Genomic DNA, 15,053 nt, shown 5'->3' with positions numbered 1-15,053 from the left:
GATCCGGCATGAGGCTGAGTTATTCTAGGTTCAAAACCTGGGTATATGTTCTAGACTGTGTACCCAAGCGGACAACTTGAGTCGAGGAGGGGGCTACGTACCGGGAACCAAAAGGCCGTCCGGCTTAGTGACTTGTCCGGCCTCTTTCTTATTTTAAGGTATGACACTAACAGAATAGGGAGACTCGACCAGCGAGCACATCCCCGGAGATGAGAAGAGAAGGGTTTCGTAACAGTTTTATATATACAATTCAAATAATATCAAAGCGGTAAAAGCATCACATAGCACATTAGGCCCAAACATGTAATAAAATCAGATAATAAACAAAGCCAAATACAAAAATTATTCTAAGCTCGAATTCTGAACCATGAACCAAAAGTTCTGGGTTCTTGTCCCCAGCAGAGTCGCCAGAGCTGTCACACCTCCTTTTAAACTACACCTCGTGAAGGGTATAATAAAGGGAGTTATTTCCAACTTGACGTGACAATCGAAACGGGATTCATTTATTAAGAGATTCAGAGTCACCACTTGGGAGATTTATGGTGTCCCAAGTCACCGGTTTAAAATCCCGAATCGAGGAGAAGAATGACTCTGTTTAACAGTCTGCGAATCAGAAATCCGAGTAAGGAATTCTATTAACCCGGGAGAAGGTGTTAGGCATTCCCGGGTTCCGTGGTTCTAGCACGGTCGCTTAACTGTCATATTTGGCTTAATTATCTGATTTTAAACAATTATGAACCTATGTGCAAATTTTAACTTTTAACCGCTTTTATTCATATTTTTAAATAAGAATTGCAACGCTATTAATACACGTCTCGAACCACGTCACATAAATGCATCCGTGATTTTTGACATATTTTAACTTCGTTGGGATTTGGATTTGGGTCACATAAATGTGCACCCGAGTTTAGGAAAGTAATATTATTAAACACGCGCCTAAAGCAACTATGCGTTTTGTTAACTTTGCGAGGGCCATGGAAATTTGCTAAATGGCACACCTCGAATTCCAAAGATTGATCCAAACTTAAAACAAAATGAGGGCCTTCACTTTTGATTTTATTCTACGTGTTTGGACCTACCCAGTAAATGGCCCAACGGTCACACCCTTAAACCCACACGCAAGAGCCCACTCCAAATAGAGAGTGTGTGCAAGCTTAATGCACGGGAGTGTGGGGATCGAATCCAATCAATTACCAAAAAGAAAAATATTCAACTAAAAAACATATTGATCGATGACTTTCGACTTTGCAGATTTCTAAACTTGATACTGAATGATTACGCAAACTAATACTGTAACAACCAACCATGAATCAGGGATTGAGATTTAGTTAAGCCATTTTAAAATGAAGCACCTTCAGATAACAACCATTCATCACAGAATTAACACCTTGTACACACAAACATGCTAATCATACAGTCACCTTCATGATTACTTAGCATTCCCTTTGTTCCATATCCTAGTTAAACCAATGACACTCAATTGCAAACAAAAGCCATAACTGTTACCCGATTAATAAGAGAATCCAGCTTACTAACGAGATTGAAATTGATGGAATCGATCCGTAACGACAATTCAGAATTAAAACAACTACCAATCTAAGCAAGAGTATAGGATAAATCCGCAACCAATTCAGACTTGAATGCCATAAGTCTAACAGTTTCAAACCATTATACAATGACAGAATTTACTTTGCAAAAAAGAAACATAACTGAAAGAAGCTACAGCTGAAACACAAAGGAAAGAACATATGCTTTAAACTTCTTTCTTTCATTTTTATTGCTTCCAATCTACATTCTTAAACAGTAGAGCTTTAAGTGTGTACCTGAAATTGAGGGAACAAGTAAAATAGGACAGGGTCAGCAGTAATTAATCAGCAGAGATCAACAACAACAAACTGTAGAGCCCAACAATCAGAAATTGAACCACCAGAATAGTTTAAACCCAGTAGATGAAGTACAATGACCCAAACACTAATTTCAGTCACTCAATGAACCAGCAAACTTCAATCCAAATTTGAATTTAACTCATTTTAGTATCAAATAACCAGAGATTGCTTCAATGCCAGAAAAGCTTTAGAAAAATCCCAAAAGAACTCAATGAAACAGTGTTGTTTTTCTTAAAATTCTTCAGCCGCCTTTTATTTTTCTGGTTTCTATCTCCTTCTCTATGAAACAGTAAATTTTGTGCAGTTTTTTTTTATATATATTTTGGATTTTCAGCTTTTAAGATCTCTCTGATTTTCAGAATATTCAAGGCTGCCTTTCAAGGCAAAAAACATGCCTTTATAGGCAAGGCAAGTAGGGCAAACAACAGGTTTCAGTTTTGGACTTTACCCCTTCTTGAATTTTCGTTTTAGCCAAAATGCCCCTAGATTTCTGACTTTCTCCCCAAGTTTTAACCATCAAAAGACCTGAAATAACCTAGAACCCCTCCCTATAAGCTTCCATTTCTGTTATTAAAGATTCCCCATGTTGAACTCCTTAAACTACCCCTAATGCCCTTGAAATTTACCCTAACAACCAACCTGGGTCAGCTGACCCAAACTAACAGGCCCAAGTTGAATCCTCTACCTGGGCTTGATTCTGACCCAACTAACTAAACGGACCTTTAAGGTAGGGTCTAAAATGGCTTCAAAGCCCAAACAGCAAGAATGAAACAAAGCAATTTCAACAGTTTATAATCAGCAAAAGAAAAACTTAAATGATTTTCAAAACCAAAAACCTACTAAGTGACTGATTAATTAACACCACCAGGCAGGGGAACTGATTAAGTTATCGAATCAAAATTAAACTAACTACTCAACCAAAAGCAATTTAAACCAACGAAATGATTTCTGAGGATAAAACTAATTTTAAACAGAGTCTTAGAAACCATTTTTAACAGAACTCAAGGATTGAACCATGAAGCAGAATAGAGAAAGAAGGGGGCAAATCGAAAGAAAGAAAGGGAAAAATAGCCGATGAGACTTACCAAAGAAGAAGAAACAAACTTCTTGAACTCGACCCTTGCCATGGCCAACAGAACTCTTTTCTTTCATCAGATTCAACCTGGCATGGGTCTGGCTGAATCTTCATGAAAGAAAGAACCTCTGAAGACCTCAACCTTGAAGAAAAAGAGAGACGGAGGGAATTTGAGACCAATTCGGGGACACTAGTTTTTTCAAACTTGTTTTCTTAGATTTGAAATTCCGACTAATGGATGAAGATTCTTGGAAAGTTGGTTGTGAGTCTGGTATGCGCGGGGGGGGGGGTAGGGAAAGGGGAGTATGGGGTGCTATTTGGATTTGAACGGAGACAGCGCTGCCACTAGAGAGAACAAGGGCGGCGCTAGGGTTTTTTGCTCTAAATCAAGATTCGAGGTTTTACAGGCTTGTTTGATGGATGATAAAAATGGATTCATGGTGAGGGGGTCAAGGTGAACTCGTAATGTGAATTTGGTGGCCATCGGAGACGATGTCGCCGGCCGGAGATGGTAAAGGAAAGCAGAGGCGGCGGGACCCATGTCTCTATGGTTTGGGTAGAAAGGGGGGAANCCTCAAGCTATGCAATTTCACGGCTCCTTAGTCTACAATAAGCGAAATGACACTCTCGTTATCGTTTAAGCGTCACAACTATTATGTATCGACCACAACCTAATTTACAATAAAACGGACAGCACCTCCCCTATATATATGACTTCACACTAGTCAAAACAATCACAAACAGCCCAACATACCCCTATCACTTCATACACAACACGACAACCATAATAGTGTCAAACAATCCGAAAATGTTACGATGAACGACCAACAAACAACCTTGCCATTATGTGGTGTTTCTCCACACCCTTCCTCCTCTCAACTCCATAAAAACAGTAGTAAAAGAGACAACCCAATACCAACACGAAACAGCCCAAAAACAGTCCCACAAGTTCATCAACTCAAACATAATTTTTCGGTTTACTTAAACACGTTACTTGTCTTTTCTTTCAAATTGAGAAATACAACCAAAAGTACATCATTACACCTCTTATACAATAAACCAGCCATGAATTTAACTTAAAAATAAGTTCACAACCAGCCAACCATTGCACAAGATCAAACAACATACCATTCTTCCGAAACTAGCTAGGTCTATTCTTTACGATCGAGTTACAACTCGCAAACGCATAGATAATGGAAGGAGAAGCATAAACTTACCTTGTACTGAGTATCACCCACGAAACCTGGTCCTTTTTCATCAAAAATAAGCTCCTCAACACGGATACAAGAAGGAGAAAGAGAAACTAGCATGCTGTCCGGACTTTTCAGCACTAGAATCGCGTCGTAACACCCGGAATACCCTAGGGTTTGTGTGGGATTTTGGGGGAGGAGTTGCAGGGTTTCAATTAGGTTTTCTTGGTCTGAAATACAGGTGAAATAACTCAGTTTGTATTCCCTTAAAAGACCCCTCTTGGCCGACTTTGGGGCTTTTAATTAAGTCCTCTCATTTTGGCAAGTAGGTGATGCACCTACTTGTCACCTACCAGTCTGCGCTGTCTCGCGAAAATGTAAATATCTCTCTACTCCAATATCGTATCGACGAACGGTTTAATGCGTTAGAAACTAGACTTGTAGATCTTCAATTTGATATGTATATCATCCTCTAATTCCAAGTATATTGGGAGAAAAGCTCAGTTACATTTGACCTAATTATCAGCACATTTATGAATGGAACTTGTGATGACCTTTTTCCAACTTTTGTTCCACAACTCGCTTGACTTCAAAACATAACACACGACTATCATACGACTACAATAACTCATAACTTAACCTCCTCATCATGTTAATCACCCTAGTCTCTCCCCAAAAGAATATGTTATTACATTCAAAACTTGTCGATTTTCGACGAAACCTATTTTCTTCAATTCGTTTAGCGACTAAGCTTTCCAACCCTTTTGGTACTTGTTATTCATGATCTTAAATATTTGTAACCTCCAAGGTAACATGATTAACTTACTTTATTTGCTTCCAAATATAATCTCATTTTCGAGCTTACATCAATGACTTACGACGGACTCTCACGTATGAAAACTTGGGGTGTAACAGGTATAATAAAGGGAGTTATTTCCAACTTGAAGTGACAATCGAAACGGGATTCATTTATTAAGAGATTCAGAGTCGCCACTTGGGAGATTTATGGTGTCCCAAGTCACTGGTGTAAAATCCCGAATCGAGGAGAAGAATGACTCTATAAACAGTCCGCGAACCAGAAATCTGAGTAAGGAATTCTGTTAACCCGGGAGAAGGTGTTAGGCATTCCCGGGTTCCGTAACAACCAACCATGAATCAGGGATTGAGATTTAGTTAAGCCATTTTAAAATGAAGCACCTTCAGATAACAACCATTCATCACAGAATTAACACCTTGTACACACAAACATGCTAATCATACAGTCACCTTCATGATTACTTAGCATTCCCTTTGTTCCATATCCTAATTAAACCAATGACACTCACTTGCAAACAAAAGACATAACTGTTAACCGATTAATAAGAGAATCCAGCTTACTAACGAGATTGAAATTGATGGAATCGATCCGTAACGACAATTTAGAATTAAAACAACTACCAATCTAAGCAAGAGTATAGGATAAATCCGCAACCAATTCAGACTTGAATGCCATAAGTCTAACAGTTTCAAACCAATATACAATGACAGAATTTACTTTGCAAAAAAGAAACATAACTGAAAGAAGCTACAGCTGAAACACAAAGGAAAGAACATATGCTTTAAACTTCTTTCTTTCATTTTTATTGCTTCCAATCTACATTCTCAAACAGTAGAGCTTTAAGTGTGTACCTGAAATTGAGGGAACAAGTAAAATAGGACAGGGTCAGTAGTAATTAATCAGCAGAGATCAACAACAGCAAACTGTAAAGCCCAGCAATCAGAAATTGAACCACCAGAATAGTTTAAACCTAGTAGATGAAGTACAATGACCCAAGCACTAATTTCAGTCACTCAATGAACCAGCAAACTTCAATCCAGATTTGAATTTAACTCATTTTAGTATCAAATAACCAGAGATTGCTTCAATGCCAGAAAAGCTTTAGAAAAATCCCAAAAGAACTCAATGAAACAGTGCTGTTTTTCTTAAAATTCTTCAGCCGCCTTTTATTTTTTTGGTTTCTATCTCCTTCTCTATGAAACAGTAAATTTTGTGTAGTTTTTTTTTTATATTTTCTGGATTTTCAGCTTTTTAAGATCTCTCTGATTTTCAGAATGTTCAAGGCAGCCTTTCAAAGCAAGAAAACATGCCTTTATAGGCAAGGCAAGTAGGGTAAACAACAGGTTTCAGTTTTGCACTTTACCCCTTCTTGAATTTTCGTTTTAGCCTAAATGCCCCTAGATTTCTGACTTTTTCCCCAAGTTAAACTACCCAAAACCAGAAATTGCAATTCGAACCCCACCTAGAAGCTTCTAGGGGCTCCCTATTCTGTTATGGGAAGATTCCTTCAAATTAGATTACCTAGACTACCCCCAAATGTCCCAGCAATTACTGCAAAAAAAACTAATGGGTACAGGTCAAGTGACCTAACAGTTAACCTAGGCCCGGGTTCACGAATTGGTCCGGATTTCTGGCGAAATGAACTCGTGGTCCAAACAATCACATAATTCCCCAAGCTCAGGCTCAATTGAAACAGTCCAAACAAGGAAACAAGTTAGCTAGACTAAATCAAACAGCCTCGAATAAACCAGGCTCTAAACGAAAGGTTTAAAGGAACCAAACGGGCAGAAATCAACTCTGCCTAAAACTAGCCAAAATTAAACCACATAAAAAGAAAGAAGAAAGGATGAACTGGGAAACTAAAACAATGAAGGAAGGGAAAAATGAAGGCACTTACTGAACTCACACCTGATTTTATTTGACTTCCCGATTTGAATCACAAAGAGACATTAATCGACTGTTCTTTGTCAAGAATAGGCGAATAACATCGCCTTGTGATAGAACCGACTCGAAACGCTCCTAGACACTGGAGAGACGCCCTTGCATGAACGAGTTCTTCCTGTGACCTTTTGGGGTTGAAGATTGGATCTGATATTTGAGACGTTTCAACTAGATTTGACGAAGAACTGGTTTGAGATTTGGGGAGAAAGGGTCACGATGAGTCCATGGTGTGATTTGGGTGGTGATTGAAGCTTTTTGCTTGGGTAAAAATGGCGGAACTCCGGGGCTGGTTAGGGTTGAATGAGGTAGATGGGGGAGGGTGAGAGACCGAAGGGGTTGTTTGTGTCTTAGGTTTAATGTGGATTCTCGAACATATTTATTTAATTAAGGTTGAACTTTGAGGGCCGTTGGATGATGAAGGATGAACGGCTGGGATTGACTCACACTTTGAAGAACTCAAAACGACGTAGTACTCCTATTACACTACTTCATTTCGTGTGTCCTGGAGACTAGGGCCTTGGACCGGGTGGGGGATCGACTTGGGCCTGGGGATCATGGGTGGAAACATTTGGGCCTAAGCGATCAATTGAAATTGGCCCAACTACAAAATCTGATCTCTCTTTCTTTATTTTAATTACCTTTTCCTTTTCTTTTCCTTTTCAACTTTCTTTTTAATTTCTTCTAATTTAAAACTACAAATAAATCTAAATTAATTCCTAAAACTGAATTAACTAAAAAAGCTAATTAAACCTATATGATAATTAACACAAAACAAATTCAAAAGAAACACTACTCAAAATCAAAGTCAAAAGTTAAAAATGCAAATTAAACTATTTTTTGTGATTTTTCCATTTTATGAAACAATTAATTTTCTAATTAATCCTAAAATATAATATTAAACCCTAAATGCACATGCCAAGTATTTTTTTTTTTATAATTTTATTAATTAAAATGCACAGACAAAAATGCATAAAATGCCACAAAATCCACAAAATTGTAAATACCAAAAGAAATTATTTTATTTTGAAACTATGGGAGCAGTTCATATAGGGCAAAAATCACGTGTTCACAGAGTTTCCACCTCAGCCTCATCAATATCTATTCTCACTTCCTTGTTCACATTTGTCTCAACCACAACTTCATCAATCAAAGGATCCACAGCTTCTTGGAGCTCAATATCATCATTCACCACTTGATTTTCATTTGAGGCTTGCACATCACCGCCTCTTCCGCTTCTAGTTGTCACTGCCATCACATGATTGTTACCCCCCTTAGGGTTCACTACCGTGTCGCTTGGCAGCGCACCCTTAGGTCGGGTATTTAAAGCTTGAGAAATTTGTCCTATTTGCACCTCTAGGTTCCGGATAGATGTGTTATGTGAAGCCAATTGTGCGTCAGAATCTTGGTTCTTTTTTATCATCTGCTTGAACATCATCTCTATATGTCACATATCACTCCCGAAAGAACTAGACCCTTGTGACTGAAAGGGAGGTGGATTGTTTGGTTGTTGGAACATGGGGGGCCTTTGAAAGCCTTGCCCCCTACTACCATTATTCCACCCTCCTTGATTGTTATTGTTGTTGCTCTAATTGTTGTTGTTCCCGTTCCAATTGCCTTGGTTGTTACCTTGATTACCCCAATTGTTGTTCTGATTGTTATTGTTCCAATTGTTACCACCTTGTTGTTGATTATTGTTATTCCAATTTCCGCCGCCTTGTTGATTGCCCCAATTGCCTTGGGGGCGCCATTGTTAATTCCCTTGATTTCCTCTATTTCCTTGGTAGTTATTGACATATTGGCATTCCTCACTTTGATCATCATAACACTCGTTCGAATAACCACCACCATCATTGTTGTTGTCAAATTGCTCACCATTACCTTGAGATTGTTGTTGCCCTCTTTGACTCCTTTTTAGCATAGAAACATTCTCCATTGCATTGACTTGGCGCGGATTTTGTACTTGTTGCAATTGCACCTTCGCCAACTGATTTATTGTTGTTGTAAGTTCGGCAATAGCTTGGCCATGATCGTTCAACTCCTTGTGCAAATGGATGACCGTGGGGTCACCTTGGGGTACATTCGCTCGGCTTTGCCATGCCGAAGAGGTGTCGGCCATTTCATCAAGTACATCACATGCCTCTTGGTAAGAAAGTTTCATAAAGTTCCCACCGGCCAATTGGTTCACAATGCACTGGTTCGTGGTGTTGATGCCCCGATAAAAGGTTTGTTGTATCATCGCCTCGGTCATGTCGTTATTAGGGCACTCCTTCACCATTGTCCTATATCTTTCCCATATTTCGTGCAAAGGTTCCGTTGGCATTTGTTTGAAAGCTAGAATCGCATCCCGAAGAGCCGCCATATGACTTGGAGAAAAGAACTTGGCAGTAAATCTGTCCGCCAATTCATCCCATGTGTGAATAGAATGATTTGGAAGCCTTTCTAACCAGTCCAACGCTTTACCCTGAAGAGAAAACGGGAAAAGCCTCAATCTCAACGCATCCTCTGACACGTTTGTTTGTTTGCTGCCCCAGCAAGTATCTACGAACCCCTTCAAGTGCTTGTATGCATTTTGATCGGAGGCGCCCGTAAAATACACTCTTTGCTCGAGCAAGGTCAACATGACATTTGTGATTTGAAAGTTCCCCGCCCGGATTCGGGGAGGAACAATGGCACTCGCGTACCCTTGATTTGGAAGAATTCTTGGGACTGCTCTTGGCGGTGGCAGAGGAGGGTCTGGAATAGGATTGTTGTCATTTGCGTTGGCCGGACGGCCTCTACGTGGAACTTGAGGTGGTTGAACCTCTTCTGGCTCAAGATCCTCTACCTCCTCCCCCGCATTCACGTTCCAAGAGGGTGGTTTGCATTGAGAGCCATAGTACCTGAATGAGTGACACAAACAGAATTAGTAAACAAGAAGGAAAGAGAAGCAAAACACAAAACGAGCTAAAAAGATAGTCAACACCGTAAGCTCCCCGGCAACGGCGCCAAAAAGTTGATCGCTGCCGACTCAACACTACACTAAGGTAGGAAAAGCGGGTCGCAACAGCTTTTACCCGATAGTGGATCGGGATCGATTTTCCACAGGGAGCTAGAGAGGGAGTTGTATTATCTGCTTAGTCTAGAATTGTAGTTGTGCTTCTAATATCACTTCTAACATTTTCGGTTTTGATTTTTATATCTTCTACTTTAAGATTAATATTTGAAGCTAAATTATGCTATGGAAATATTGCTAAGTTGTAATTAATATAGAGAAAGGCACTAGGGTCGTGACATTACCTAGGTGGCTAATCAACGGGTAGATGCTACTAAGGGTAAATTGACATATTTGGGGCTTATGCTATAACCTTTGCTCAATTGTACCCACTCTCACACCTCTCGGTAGAGAGAGTGATTCTGCCCAATTGACTCTCTCGAGACCAATTGGGTAGGCCAATTTGACCAAGCAACGAGGGTTCAAGTAGGGTAATTACTCTCTCGAGGTTTAACCCGTTAATTGGGACTACCATTTCTCATGGGTCCATCCCAATTCCTTGTTGGGTCAATTTTGGGGTTATAGACTCTCTTTCTCAAGAAGAGTCAAACCCACCAAGCTAGAATCAGTGTTTGCAACCACCAATCCTTAATGAAAACTTAAAATTAACCCAAATAGCAAACACCCAATATCAATCTAGCCTTAGATTGCAGCACCCATTAATTACCCACACTAGGGTTGAGCCACAACCCTAGCTAGTGGGTTTAGCTAGACATAATTAAAGAAGAAACAGAAGAATTAGAAGAAGAATTAAACATAATAATTAATTACTGATAAGAAACTACAAGAATCTATTGAGAAATTAATGCTAAAATGCCAAAATAGGCTAAAACTTCAGTTCTCACGAGCTCAGCAGCCTTCCGTATACAAAAACTTGACCTAAAAATGGAAAAGGATCTATTTATAGTGGCTGAAAAACTTGGACAAAAATACCCCTCCGGGGTCAGCGCGGGCCGCGCAAAAAGGTAGCGCGGCCGCGTGGGCTCTTGAAATCTTGAAGATTGTCTCTCTGAAGTTGAGGATAGCGGGCCGCGCAAAAGTGTAGCCCGGCCGCATGAGATGTGGTGCGGACCGCGTAAATGTGACCGCGGCCGCGTGGCTTGCTTTGGTCCCCAACTTTCACTTCTCTGAATCTCTTCGCGCGGTCCGCGTAAAATTGTGGCGCGGCCGCGTGAGCTGAACGCGGGCCGCGTAAATCCAACCGCGGCCGCATTGTAAGATTCCTGAATTAGCACTTCTCTGAACCTCCTAGTGCAGCCGCGTGCACTTTTGTGCGGTCCGCACTAGGATCTTTTTCCTTCACTTTTCTTGGCCTTTGATGCTTGAGCAGGTTTCACTCCGTTTTGAGCCGATCTTTGACAATTTAGTCACTTTGTCGCTCAAACTTGCAATCAAGCACAACCTGTGAGCATTTTGGAATTATTTTGTATCAAATTATACTCAAAGCATAGGCAAGTAGGGGCATAAAACACGTTAAAATCCTACTTATCAGCGTCACAGCAGGTTAAATTTTAGTTATGGCATTTCTTCTTTACTTGAATTTTCTTGGCTATTTACCTGATTTATTTTCATATCTTCTTTATTTGCTGGGTTGTTGACTGAGCTGAATACGTTGAGAAAATATGTGAGCACCAAGGCGGTTTTATCTATGATTTCATGATTTGATCATATCTCTGTTCTATACTTGTTGGAATTTATGAATTGTACATGTGATAGTGAGTATCATTTATAATTATCGATTTTATTACCTCGTCGAGGTTAGTTCTGATACTTATTAAGTATATGGGGTCGGTTGTACTCATACTACACTTCTGCACCTTGCCTGCAGATTTGGGAGTTGATGCTGCTGTGTATGGCGGGAGCTGGCATTGAAGATGTACCTACCTTCCGGATATAGCTGCCACTTGTCCTTGGTAGCTTTAGATTTGTAAATTTGTCTATGTATATTTTGAATATATAATGTATTTATTTCGTACCAGCTTTGTAAATTCCAATTAGAAGAAGCTCGTGATTACTAACAATCCTTGGGTTAATGTATAAGTAGTTCGGTTATTTCGTTTATTAAGTTCTTATTTATCTTCATTGAAATTGTGAAATTGTTGATTGACTTACCTATCGGGTTGGGTTAGGAGCCATCACGGCTAGTGAATTCTGGTTGTGACAGATACCTATTTTTAAAATCTACTAACCGTGATTTATTTTAACAAAAAATGTGATAATCCAAAGAACCATTCTCCATGTAATTATACACAAACAATTTCTTTTTACCTTCAGAGCAGAACCCCTGAAGGCGCACGAGATTAACACGGTGGATTCTCCCGAGTGTGCTAACTTCTGCTCAAAATTGCTTCTCTTCTTGGTTGATACTTTCAAGCTTTTTGCACTGCAATAAGAGACCAATGAACCCTCCACAACTTTTGAAAGCCAATAATATGTCTATGCCACTACCAGAATGCCATCAAAATAAGACCGGAGAGGATGAAAGGCAGCAATATCTTAAACAAGAATCACCTTTCGATTTTTCGCATTATGAAATTCTGAGGCTGCAAGCCTGACAAGGATTGTTCTTCCATTAATATCATCTTCAGACAACTGATGAAGATTCAAAAGATCCCTAGTCTAAATTGAACACATACCACTACTATAACCAAGCAAGGCATAAGCAATTACTCGAGCCGTGGAAACAGCCCCTTACCTAAATGTAGGATAAAGCTGTGTACAATAGATCCTTGTGGTCCGGCCCTTCTACGGACCCCGCACATAGCGGGAGCTTAGTGCACCGGGCTGCCCTTTAAACCGATTCACATTCTTTAACATTTGTCATCAAAGATCCAGTATCTTGAGGCAACCTTATGCTTTTGTACACAAAAGATTTATCCTTTTTCCCATTAGAGTTACGACATTGCCAGTCAGTTTTTCTCACATAACCACTAGAAAAATCCTTCAAATCTCGCTCTATATTTAATTTAGGCTCAAACCCAGTTAAGCAAGCACATAAATCTTGAGAATTTTAATTGCATATGCCAAATGCACCACAACAAGCATAAACATCACTCTGTACTTTGTTGTTGAGACCAAATCACGGTCCACTCTTTCGAACTATGTGACTAATTGACCAAATTAAATTGTTCTAGGGTATCCAATATGAATCTTTGTGTGCTTGAAGGAACGTGAGGGTAATACATAATATAGCCTCCTTTGTTATTGTTGACATTGTTATAGTAAAAAATTTGGCTATTCCTCGACTGAGGTAACAACCCTGAAACATAAAATTCCAAAATTCACTAGTCTAATATTGTTATGTTCTGTTCCAACTCAAAAACGACTTACTACCATTAGGTTCATGGTCATAACAAATAATTCAGGTGTAGGATCTTCTAAATTCTTGTATGAAGTAAAAACAGTTTTTACTTTTTAATGGTCAAACAAAAGCTTACTATAAGGCAACCATGTATCCATGGGATGATATAAACTTTTGCTAAATAGTAGGGGTGGGCGTAATTTGGGCAAACTCGAAATCCAAACAGAAATTCAAATTTTTTGAATTTTTGGATTATGGATTGGATTTGGATTTAATTTTTAAAATTTTTGAATTACAGATTGGATATTGTATTTGGTACTTTGAATTTTTGGAAATCCGAAAATTCGAAATTCTTATATTTGATATTTAGTCCATTATCTATATGTCAATAGTAAAAGTTCAATACCCTACGCATTAGATATTCTCTCATATATTCAGTATTAATTACTAAGTTACTGTGATCATACTTTCTATTTGGACATGGTCTTACTCTATCTACTTCTTATCAACCGTATTGATGTCTCTATTGTATTTTTTAATATTAATTTCATTACTTGAATACTTCATTTGGATGATTGCGGTGAGAATGAGGAACTTTTCAGGCAATATAACACAAGGATATTCATTTTTGTAAAAATAAAAAGCGTCTCAACTTATAAGCTCAAAACCGAAAATTCAAAATATCCAAACCGACTAATCCGAAATCGAACTTAAAAAATCCGATCCAATTCGAACTTATTTGGATTGGATTTGGATTGTCATTTCTTCAATCCGAAAATCGAAAATCCAAGCCGAAATTTTCATATGCAATTCGAACTGCTCGAACGTTCACCCCTACTAAATAGTATTTGATGTATCCATCTCCTAAAAATTAGATTACCACTATTAAGCAAGAGTGCTAATACAACAAAATTTGTAGCGGTACTCGAGTTGATATTTATGGACCAAATTGTAGTTTTATTTTTAGACATATTGTTTATAAGCACTAAGTTGCCATCTATGATTTTGAGCTTAGCAGAGTACTTTTCAAGAATTAGTGCCTTCTCTATTTGCTATCCAAATAATAACTATTTGTGGACTTAAATTTTTTATACTAAATGCCTATATAATAGTTGCAACTTTGGCCTGCAGATAGAAAATGATCAACAAAAATGGTGTCAACACCAATGGAGAAATGAGACTCTAGATAAAAGCTCAAAAAGAGCATGATAAAAGAGGGGCTCTTTCTGGCATCCATATTTAGCTGCATTGTTTAGTTCACAAAGATATAAATACAAATTAAGCAAATGTAACAAGTACTGAGTCGATAAATTGGACTTTCCAATAGAATAAGGAAAATGAATTTGGTTGTTGGCTTTCTTTAAATATTTATGCTTGAACATGACATTGCATAAAAATATTGAAGAAATGAAAACGACTTTCGTTTGGTTTTAGTATTAGGTACCTAAGCCTTAATAAATGTGATTCATACTATCAAACACATAATCATTGATAATGTGAAAAACTATCAAGAAACAAATAGAAAGTTTGAAATTAAGGATCAAGGACAAAACTTAGTAAATTTACCTGTAACACATGCATAAATAATCAGAGATCGTTTGGGTTGTGAATAAGTTATCCCCTTGTTATAATGCCGAGATTATATACATGATCAAACAAAGACGGAATTGTTCAGTGGATATACTTTTATTTGTAGATGTTTGATTTATTAGACTAAAGACGGAGTATAAAAAGCATAATATAAAACATGTGTTTGGTTGTACACTAAATAAACTTGAATAAAGTTTCATAGTTTTATTTTCAATTTTGACC

This window comes from Nicotiana attenuata, chromosome 8 (genome assembly GCF_001879085.1).
Source record: "Nicotiana attenuata strain UT chromosome 8, NIATTr2, whole genome shotgun sequence".
NCBI classification, from domain to species: Eukaryota; Viridiplantae; Streptophyta; class Magnoliopsida; order Solanales; family Solanaceae; genus Nicotiana; species Nicotiana attenuata.
This window is presented reverse-complemented; position numbering follows the sequence as displayed.